Genomic DNA, 9,163 nt, shown 5'->3' with positions numbered 1-9,163 from the left:
AAAAAATTTAAAGAAAGCACAATAGTACAAAGAATCCAGACTCTCTGTGAATTTTCCATTTTTACGTGGCTTAGTTTTCTTTATTTCTTTTAATCTCTTAACTATCTGTACTCTGTCTTTTTAAAGGCTTTACCTTTTTTTAAAACCATTAACTTTATTCTCTATATTCTTTTTCTTCTCTCTCCCAAGCCTACGTACATTCATCCAACAGTGTGACTCATTTAGTGGTCTGAATCTGTCCTATTGTGATTCTGCAATTTTTTTACTATCCAGGAGCACTTTTGACTTGTGCCATTAAATCACTAGGCGCTTAAGAATCTAAGTTGTGACATTCCTAGGTCAAAAATAGGTACTGCCTGCTGGCCCCACCCAGTCCAACATGGCAGAGCCGCTCGTGCCTCTGATCCATGCACACTGCACCACTAGCATGGTGGAGCTGCTTGTGCCTCTGAGCTGAGGCACGCAATGTTCCCCTTTTAGGCACACAGCAGTCTAGTTGCCATCAAACAAATCATAGCATTTTACTCCAAATGCTCCATTCAAAAGCTCTGTCTCCCGCAGGAGCCAGACAGAGATTGCAATGGTGGCACAGCCCAGAAAGCCAACATTTTAAACCAGCCAGTTTTTTCCTATGCCCAGACGTGATGGACTAAATCCACTTAAAAACCTGAGAAGGCTTAAAAATAAGGGAGAGAGAGTTTAATACAGATTTTTGCCGGTTATGGTGGTGCACGCCGGTAGGATTTGCTGAAGGAGGCAGAGGCAGGAGGATCACAAGTTCAAGGCCAGCCTGGGCTACAGGGGGTTGGAGAGATGGCTCAGTGGTTAAGAGCATTGCCTGCTCTTCCAAAGGTCCTGAGTTCAATTCCCAGCAACCACTTGGTGGCTCACAACAATCTGTAATGAGGTCTGGTGCCCTCTTCTGGCCTGCAGACATATACACAGACAGAATATTATATGCATACAATAGTCAATATAATTTAACTTTGTATCAATATACAAGAATCTATACCAATATATTTGTCTAAAAACAATAACTCACAATTACAAATCTATTATCCCATCACCACATGGCTCAGTACCTTTGTCAGCGAGGAAGGTCACATCGTGCTTCTTCCGTGGTCTGGGCAGGACTGTAGAAAGAGCTTCCTTCTTCCCAGAATACTTCTGTTCTCATTGCCCCACCTCTACTTCCTGTCTGATTTTCCCACCTAAACTTCCTGCCTGGCTACTAGCTGATCAGTGTTTATTTAAAATGTAATTGACAGAATACAGACAATTTTCCTGCACCACCAGAGAACCTAGACAACAATGAGGACCCAAAGAAAGACATACATAGATCTAATCTACATGGGAAGTAGAAAAAGACAAGATCTCCTGAGTAAATTGGAAGCATGGGCATCTTGGGAGAGGGTTGAAGGGGAGGGGAGAGGTAGCGGGCAGAGAAAAATGTAGATCTCAATAAAAATAAAAAATTACATGGAGGGATGGAAAGATGGCTTAGCAGTTAATAACACTTGATGATCTTCCAGAAGACCTGAGTTTGATTCCCAGAATTGGCATGTCAGCTGACATCTGTCTATAACTCCAATCCAGGGAATTAGACCATCTCTTCTGGAGGCTATAGCATTAGGCACACACAAGGTACACAGACATACATTTATGGCAAAATAGCTCTGCACAGAAAATAAACTAATTAAAAAGAGAAAAAACCTACAGGAGCTGAAGACTAGCTTTATTTCCTGAGGAATCTGTTCTATCTCCTATTTTTTCCCTTGCTGGCTTCACTCTCTGGAAAGCACTCTCTAAACATTGACAAAATATTTGCTGACAATACCAAACCTACAACTTTAGCATTCTAGTACAAATTACTATTGTGGTAAACAATGCCTTCAAAAAGTCTATTTTACCACCATAGTATAACATGCATGCAAACCAACCAGTGAGAACAGGGCAGGGAAATGAGCAGATGGTAAAACTTCATTGTCTTCCCAGCTTTAGAGCCTTGGATAGGAGTAATCTACCTCAGTGCTTCTTAGATGGGGTAGGTTTTCTAGAGTCATTATGGTGGTTAAAACTGGAAGAGGGAAATACACTTTTGGTAACTAGTGGGTATGGGCTAAAGCTGAAGATAAGCACACTACAATTCACATAAAGTCATCTATAATGAAATTGTAAATTGATTAATAAACAGGAAGAGCATCAAAGAGAATTACAAATGTTACCAAAAATGATGGAATGTTGCAAGGGGAAAGGGCCCGCTTGTTTGTCCCAGCCACCTGGCTAGCTTACACCCAAAATAACCACACAGAAACTGTATTAATTAAAACACTGCTTGGCCATTAGCTCTAACTTCTTATTTGCTAACTCTTACATATTAGTTTAACCCATCTCCATTCATCTGTGTATTGCCACATGGCAGTGGCTTACCTAAGATTCTAACCCACGTCATCGGATCCATGGCTTCTCCTCTGACTCTGCTTTCTTCCCAGCATTCTGTTCTGTCTTCCCCACCTACCTATGTTCTGACCTATTGGGCCAAACAGTTTTCTTTATTAATTAACCAATGAAAGCAACAGATAAATAGAAGAACCACCTACATCACCCCTGGACACAGCAGGCACCAACCATGTGACACCCATTCCCGCTACAATGCATATTCAGGCTTCTGCTACTGCTAATCCTCCACATGTACACATGGGAAACAGAAGCTCACGGCCTGCTATGTCATCCAGGTACCCTCCTGCCAGGGTCAACCACACTCTTGTCTCTGGTCATGACCCTGCTGCCCACACACGCAGTGCCCAGGCTTCCTGCCAACCGCTGCTGCTATAAACAAACTGTAAAGTCAGCAGATTTGGTAAGACACCTGGGAAGTCCAAAGAAAAGTCTGTCCCTCAGTAAAAACAGGAAATCTCACCATGCAGGGAATTAGGACTCTATATAGTACCAAAATGGATGGTTTGAAAATGGAAGAAAATAAATGAACGGTTAACTGACTTGGCTGAGATTGTCATAATGTCAGTTATAATTACTGTCAATTTGGTAATTCATATTTTATCCTAAAAAGGAGGTTGATAACTATGCCAAGTATGAAAAATTGTCTTATAAGCTTTAGAAAGTCTTACTATTGATAAGATACAAAGCTTAGAAAGTCCTACTCATGAAAATAAGAAAAATATTCAGACACAGACAGAGGAATCTAGATCACAATCTACTACACCACTGCATGAAGAAACCGAAGGGTAGCAGCCCAAGATTATTAGAAAACCGACTTTAGTTTATCCAGTTACTATACAAGAATGACCAGCAGATGATAGGCAATCCTAGGGTTATGCAGAAGTTAAACAGAATCCTATAAGAAATGCTAGATTTGAGGAAATTTAAGAAAGCAATAGTTCATATGGTATATATTCACCTTATGTGAAACAGATGTTAAATTTATAGGCAACTCAGAATAGAATTATTTCCCAAGATTGAAAAGATTTGGCTTCAGCCAATATTGGTAGCTGGTCCTCAGTTACAATAGTGAAGGTGGTGGAGAGAGGAAACTAGGGTTATAGAGTCATGAAATAGGGCTAGAGGTATTGGTATTTCCCAAGACCAGTTTCTTGGTGAAGATCAATATGGTGATTTGCAAAGACAGTTTGAGTTTGATGATGACACCTTGGCCCTATGTCTATATCTAGAAGCTTTGAATGCTTGGGACAAGGTTGCAGAATCAGGAAAGAGATCTTAGTCATTGACTTAAAGGACTTCTGTTTTTAAATTATACCTTTACAAAAACAGGATAGAAAAAATTTTTCATTCTTATAAAACAAAACAAATAAAAAAAACAGTGCCCCTTACAGTAATTCTCAACCTCTTAGAAGATGTCAGTGGAGGATCTTTTCTCAAGGCAAGTTAAACAGCCCCACCTTGTGTCAATATTTTGTACAACAGCCATTAGAAGATAATTTGTAGTTTCCCCAATCTACAATTTAAATTTATATGTATACTTATATATCATATAGTTATAATATATTATATGGATGACATATTACTAGCTGATTCAGATGCAGATACCTTAGAAAAATGTATAATGAAGTAAAGAGAATTTTGCTTTGTTGGGGATTACAAATTGCTTCTGAATACAAATTTTGAAGAGAAAGTGTCCCAAGAAAAAGTATAAATTGGCCTAATGATATAGCACACCTCCAACAGAATAGAATTTCATAAACCTTTCCAAATGTTTGTTTCTGTTGTTTTCTACAGACATATAAAGCAAATAGTCTTTTTGTGGTCCCAATTCCGTTAAAAATTAAAACTGGCTTTGAGTGTGATTCTCTTTTCCCTAAACTCAAACATGCTTCTTAAAGAATCCAAAATCTCTGTCTCATGTCAGAAGAGTTACCTGGCATGGGATAGAAGAAAAAACAAAACCAAACCAATAGTCTATTGCACTAATCTCATAATCCTTTGGTTTCCATTTGATTCTTTAAAATTTTTTCTTAAAGCAAAAATATTATCTCAAAATTTATATTATTATTATATACATAAGCTTTCTGACATGATATTTGTGATCATAATAAAGTACTCATTAATTCTAGAAATAAGCTTCATCTAGCTTCTTGTACATGTGTTTGGGTTTGAGTCTGAAGCAGGTAACTAGGAAGTAAGCATGTGTATTTAACAGACTGTGGTCCTTTAACCTCTCAGAGATTGGATGCATATTAAATTTGAAGTGTTTAAGATTTCTACAGTGAATTATGACCATTCCTGGCATTAACAGTTGAGGTCATTATGTGGCCCTGCAAGAGCAAATCCACCTGGACTTTGATAATGCCAGCAAACTGACAAACACCACCCAAAGATCAGCTTGGACTACAAACTGCTCATGACAACTTAAAAAGCAGTTAGCTAAGACGGTCCAGCCTCAAAGATGACTCCATTCAGGACTTCAGATAAGCTCTACATTTTCCTAGCACATTGAAACTTGACAGAGCAAGGGCTCCCACGACTTGACCATTTCAATTTTCTCGGGGTCCCCTAAAGATGCTGTCACCCCCAGATAACAGGAAGTAATTTTAAGAACATGATGCCCTGGGACTGAATGAGCATGTGATCAAACCGGGCTCTCTGAATGTGGCTGACAAGGAGGGTGGACTGAGAAAGCAATGATAATGACACCAGGTTTTGATTTTACTACATGTACTGGCTTTATAGGAGCCTAGTCTGTTTGGATGCACACCTTCCTAGACCTGGATGGAGGTGGGAGGGCCTTGGACTTCCCACAGGGCAGGGCACCCTGACTTCTCTTAGGACTGGAGAGCAAGGGGGAGAGGGAGGGAGGAGTGGGAGGGAAATGGAAGGATGGGAGGAGTGGAAATTTTTAATAAATACATTTTTAAAAAAAGAAAGAAAAAAAGAACATGATGCCCACATTCCCAAAAGATGGAGTGGGTAGGATTTGATCATTCAGCAGCTTAAGGATGCTTGTCACCATTTAGGGGAGTTGGTTCTAAGTTGTTACTGGTCATGGTCAGGGAAAAAACTAAGCAAAGAAGGGTAGATTCAGGGATATCTTTCTGAAAAGAAAAAGGGGGGACACATAAATAGTAGGATAAAAGGGTACATTATTAAATCTACTTTTAAACTAAAAAGCAACCACTAGTCTCAAATATTTTATATTGGTATGGATTTTTATATATTAATAAACTTTAAGGTTATTTTTGTTATAACATACTGTATATATGTTTCTACTCTTGTTTAAGGTATTTTTATACTGATACATGTTGAAGGTTATTTTTGCTAGAACGTATTGTATATATCTTTCTTTTCTAATTTAAGGTTATACCTATGCAGCTCATTTAGAAATGTAAAGTTCTAGTCCTTGAAATTTGTCATTACAAACTATTTAAGATAATTAAGAAATGCAGATTAGTAGTTAGTTATTTATAACAAACTTGTAATCATGTTAGGTATGTTTTCAAGGTCAAACAGATATGTTTTAGATAGATGGGTGACCTTTGAACACTTCAGAGATCTACAGAATATGGCATTTAAGGTGTTTTAATAACAATGGCTTTTCATGACAGTGACCCATGCCTCTCCAGCAGCACTGATCTATTCCAGAGAAGATGATGGACACTGAAGAACTTACATATGGAGCTTACTCTCAGTGTGGCAAAGTCAGTCACTTGGCAAGAAACTGCCCTGTTCTCACCTGCTGACTGCGCTGTCCAAATTAGACAAGCAGGACAGAAAGGAAGGTAACTGTCAAACTTTGCCCAGAAAGTTAGGACAGCCCTTTGAAGTTCCAGCTTCACAGAAAAGCCTGTCAGATATTCTAGGCCTGTAGGCCAAAGATTGGTGCTCCAATGTTGCAGGAGAAACTTAGGTGACTGTCTAGGTAGTCAGCTGTATCTGTCATTTCTATTGTTTTGGAAGTTGTCTGCTCTGCACTTCCAGTTTACTCAGGTAATATTATATCCCTCTTGGGTCTCTGATGGCAGTTGGAAGACTAGATATTTATACTCTTTTCTTTTTTATTGTTTTTGTTGAGCTATATGTTTTTTCTCTGCTCCTCTCCCTTCCTCCCCCATTTCTTTCTACCCTCTCCAATGATCTCCATACTCCAAATTTACTCAGGAGATCTTGTCTTTTTCTACTTCCCATGTAGATTACTAGATCTATGAATGTCTCTCTTAGGGTCCTCATTGTTGTCTAGGTTCTCTGGGATTGTGATTTGTTAGCTGGTTTTCTTTGCTTTATATTTAAAAACCACTTATGAGTGAGTACATGTGACAATTGTCTTTCTGTATCTGGGTACCTCACTCAAAATGATGTTTTCTAGCTCTATCCATTTGCCTACAAAATTCAAGATTTTTATTTATTTTTTTTATTTTTTGTTGATTGCTGGACTTTGGTGGTCAAACTAAAGAGGAGGAAGTAGCCAAATAAGGGAATCGTTTTAGGAATGTTATCTAACTTTTTTTTTTTTGCAAGGCAGAAGGGATGGGGGAGAAAGACAAGACTTGCCAGTGCCAGGCTCATATGGGCTAGCGTTGCTTCAAAATGGCTTACTGGGTAGGAGTTCTTGCTGCTCTTTCCAGAGTGTCAGTGGCCATGTCAGAGGAGCTGCAGTCAGCAATGGTGCTTATGGAATATAACCCACCTGATAACAAAGCTAAAATGGGTTCATCCTGGAGAGGCAAAGCCCTGGGAGTATTTTTTTTAGAATGCTCCTTGCTTCTGCTGTGCTTCCTCTTACTCGTTGCTGTCTTGTTCCTGCTGTATTTGGCATGGTGTGATTACTATGTGAAAGGATCCCACTTTATCTAGTATAATGTGATTGTTTCATGGGAAAATCCCACTCCTCACTGGGCAATTTACTTACAGATCATAATGAAGATGATTTTTATAAGAGCTATAATACTTATTTGAATCAATGATTTACTTGAACTTTCTGAGTCAGCCTAAGATACAAAGGGTCAAGAAAGTAAAGATGTTTAGGGAAATAGTTTAGGTTATTCTGCCACTTGCTCCAATAAGAGATACAAAAAGGCTAAAGTAGGCTAGCAGTCACCTTCCCCTCTATTAGATGTGAGATCTACAGTGGATAGAAAATAAAAGCAAGAAGGTTTATGTATTATAGACCCATGGATTCTGCCTGTAAAAAACTGGCTTTTGATCAAAGAAAACAACTATGTCCCTGCACCCAAGGTTAGCCTGAGTTCCTTGGTCAAGTAGCTTCCATAATTAATCACAGGCTTTGGTATGCACCTTGCAAAAACAAAATTGTGAAAGGAAATTAAACGACCCTTTGTGTGTAAAGCAAAATAGATGACTAGCTGACCACATGTCTAAACTTTTTGTAGAGTAGAAATAAGATAGGGATCTGCTACACTGAAACTGTAAACAACTGCCTGCCAGTTCAAAAGGAAATGGCTGAAATATACTTTGCTTGCTTAAAAGTTTGTTAATTATGGCAGTGCAAGTATTTAATCGCAGCACTCAGAAGGCAAAAGCCTGTGGATCTATGTGAGTTCAAGGCCAGCCTGATTTACAGAAAAATGCCCAGACAGCCATGATTGTTACACAGAGAAACTCTGCCTCAAAAAATCAAAAATAAAAAAAAATGTTAGTCAATAATAAAGGAGTCATTGCTTTGAGGTGAAGATGTTATGGTGGGGAAATTAATTCAAAGGAAAGTATTTAAGTACTTGTGGGCTTCTAAGAAAAACATGTAACTTGTGATCATAATATGATTTCTTCCTGCATAAAAATTTTAATTTGTTTTTGTAAAACACACAACTTGTGGTTGTAAGGTAATTTTCTTTTTATATAGAGGCTTTTGTCTTGGATGGTATAAAAGGAATAAGAAAAAATAATGTATGTAACAAGCAGCAGAATAAAATAAGGAATTAAGCTTTGCACCTCAGATAATGTACCTGTGTGTGTGTGTGTGTTTGTGCGTGTGTGTGTCTAGCCCTCAGGGACTCCATACCTCCTCTCCAGTTTCTTCAGCCAAGAGTTGGATCTTTCAGCACCAGAGGATTATGTTTCATCCCAACACCCACCTTATGCTAACAACTGTCTGTAACTCCAATGGCAGGAGATCTGAATCCTTCCTCTGGCCCCTGTGGGCACGGCAGACAAGTGATGCACAGACAAACATGCATACAGGCAATACAAACACCCATACACATAATAGTAAACAAATAAAAATGGAAAGATGAGGAAACAAAAGAAAGAAAAGAAAAAAGAAGAAGAAAGATGAAGTTATTTGATGATGGAAGTCATAAAATAATCCCATGCCAGTTCAGAATTATGAATAATAAAAGGGCTATTTATTTAAAGGGAAAACTTACAAATCACTCTCTTAGATAACAGTCATTTGCACGAACAGGAACAGAGTCTAGCAGCCAGAAGCAGGAGCCAGAAACAAGACAGTGGGCACATGCTTTACAACTGCTTTTAGAGTATCAGAGCCCATGCCCAAGTGGGCTGGTTTAAAGGCTATTGGCTGAAGGAATGGAATGTGCTCCCGCAACACCTCCCCCTTTTGTTAAAATAAGAGGCTTCCAGAGTTGCTGAGGAATCCCATCTGGACGGGTGAGTGTGTGCTATCCAGGGGTAGAGTGTCCCGGAAGAGAGCACAAACCCCCCTCCCCCAGCTCTT

Source organism: Microtus ochrogaster, chromosome 6 (genome assembly GCF_000317375.1).
Source record: "Microtus ochrogaster isolate Prairie Vole_2 chromosome 6, MicOch1.0, whole genome shotgun sequence".
NCBI classification, from domain to species: domain Eukaryota; kingdom Metazoa; phylum Chordata; class Mammalia; order Rodentia; family Cricetidae; genus Microtus; species Microtus ochrogaster.
This window is presented reverse-complemented; position numbering follows the sequence as displayed.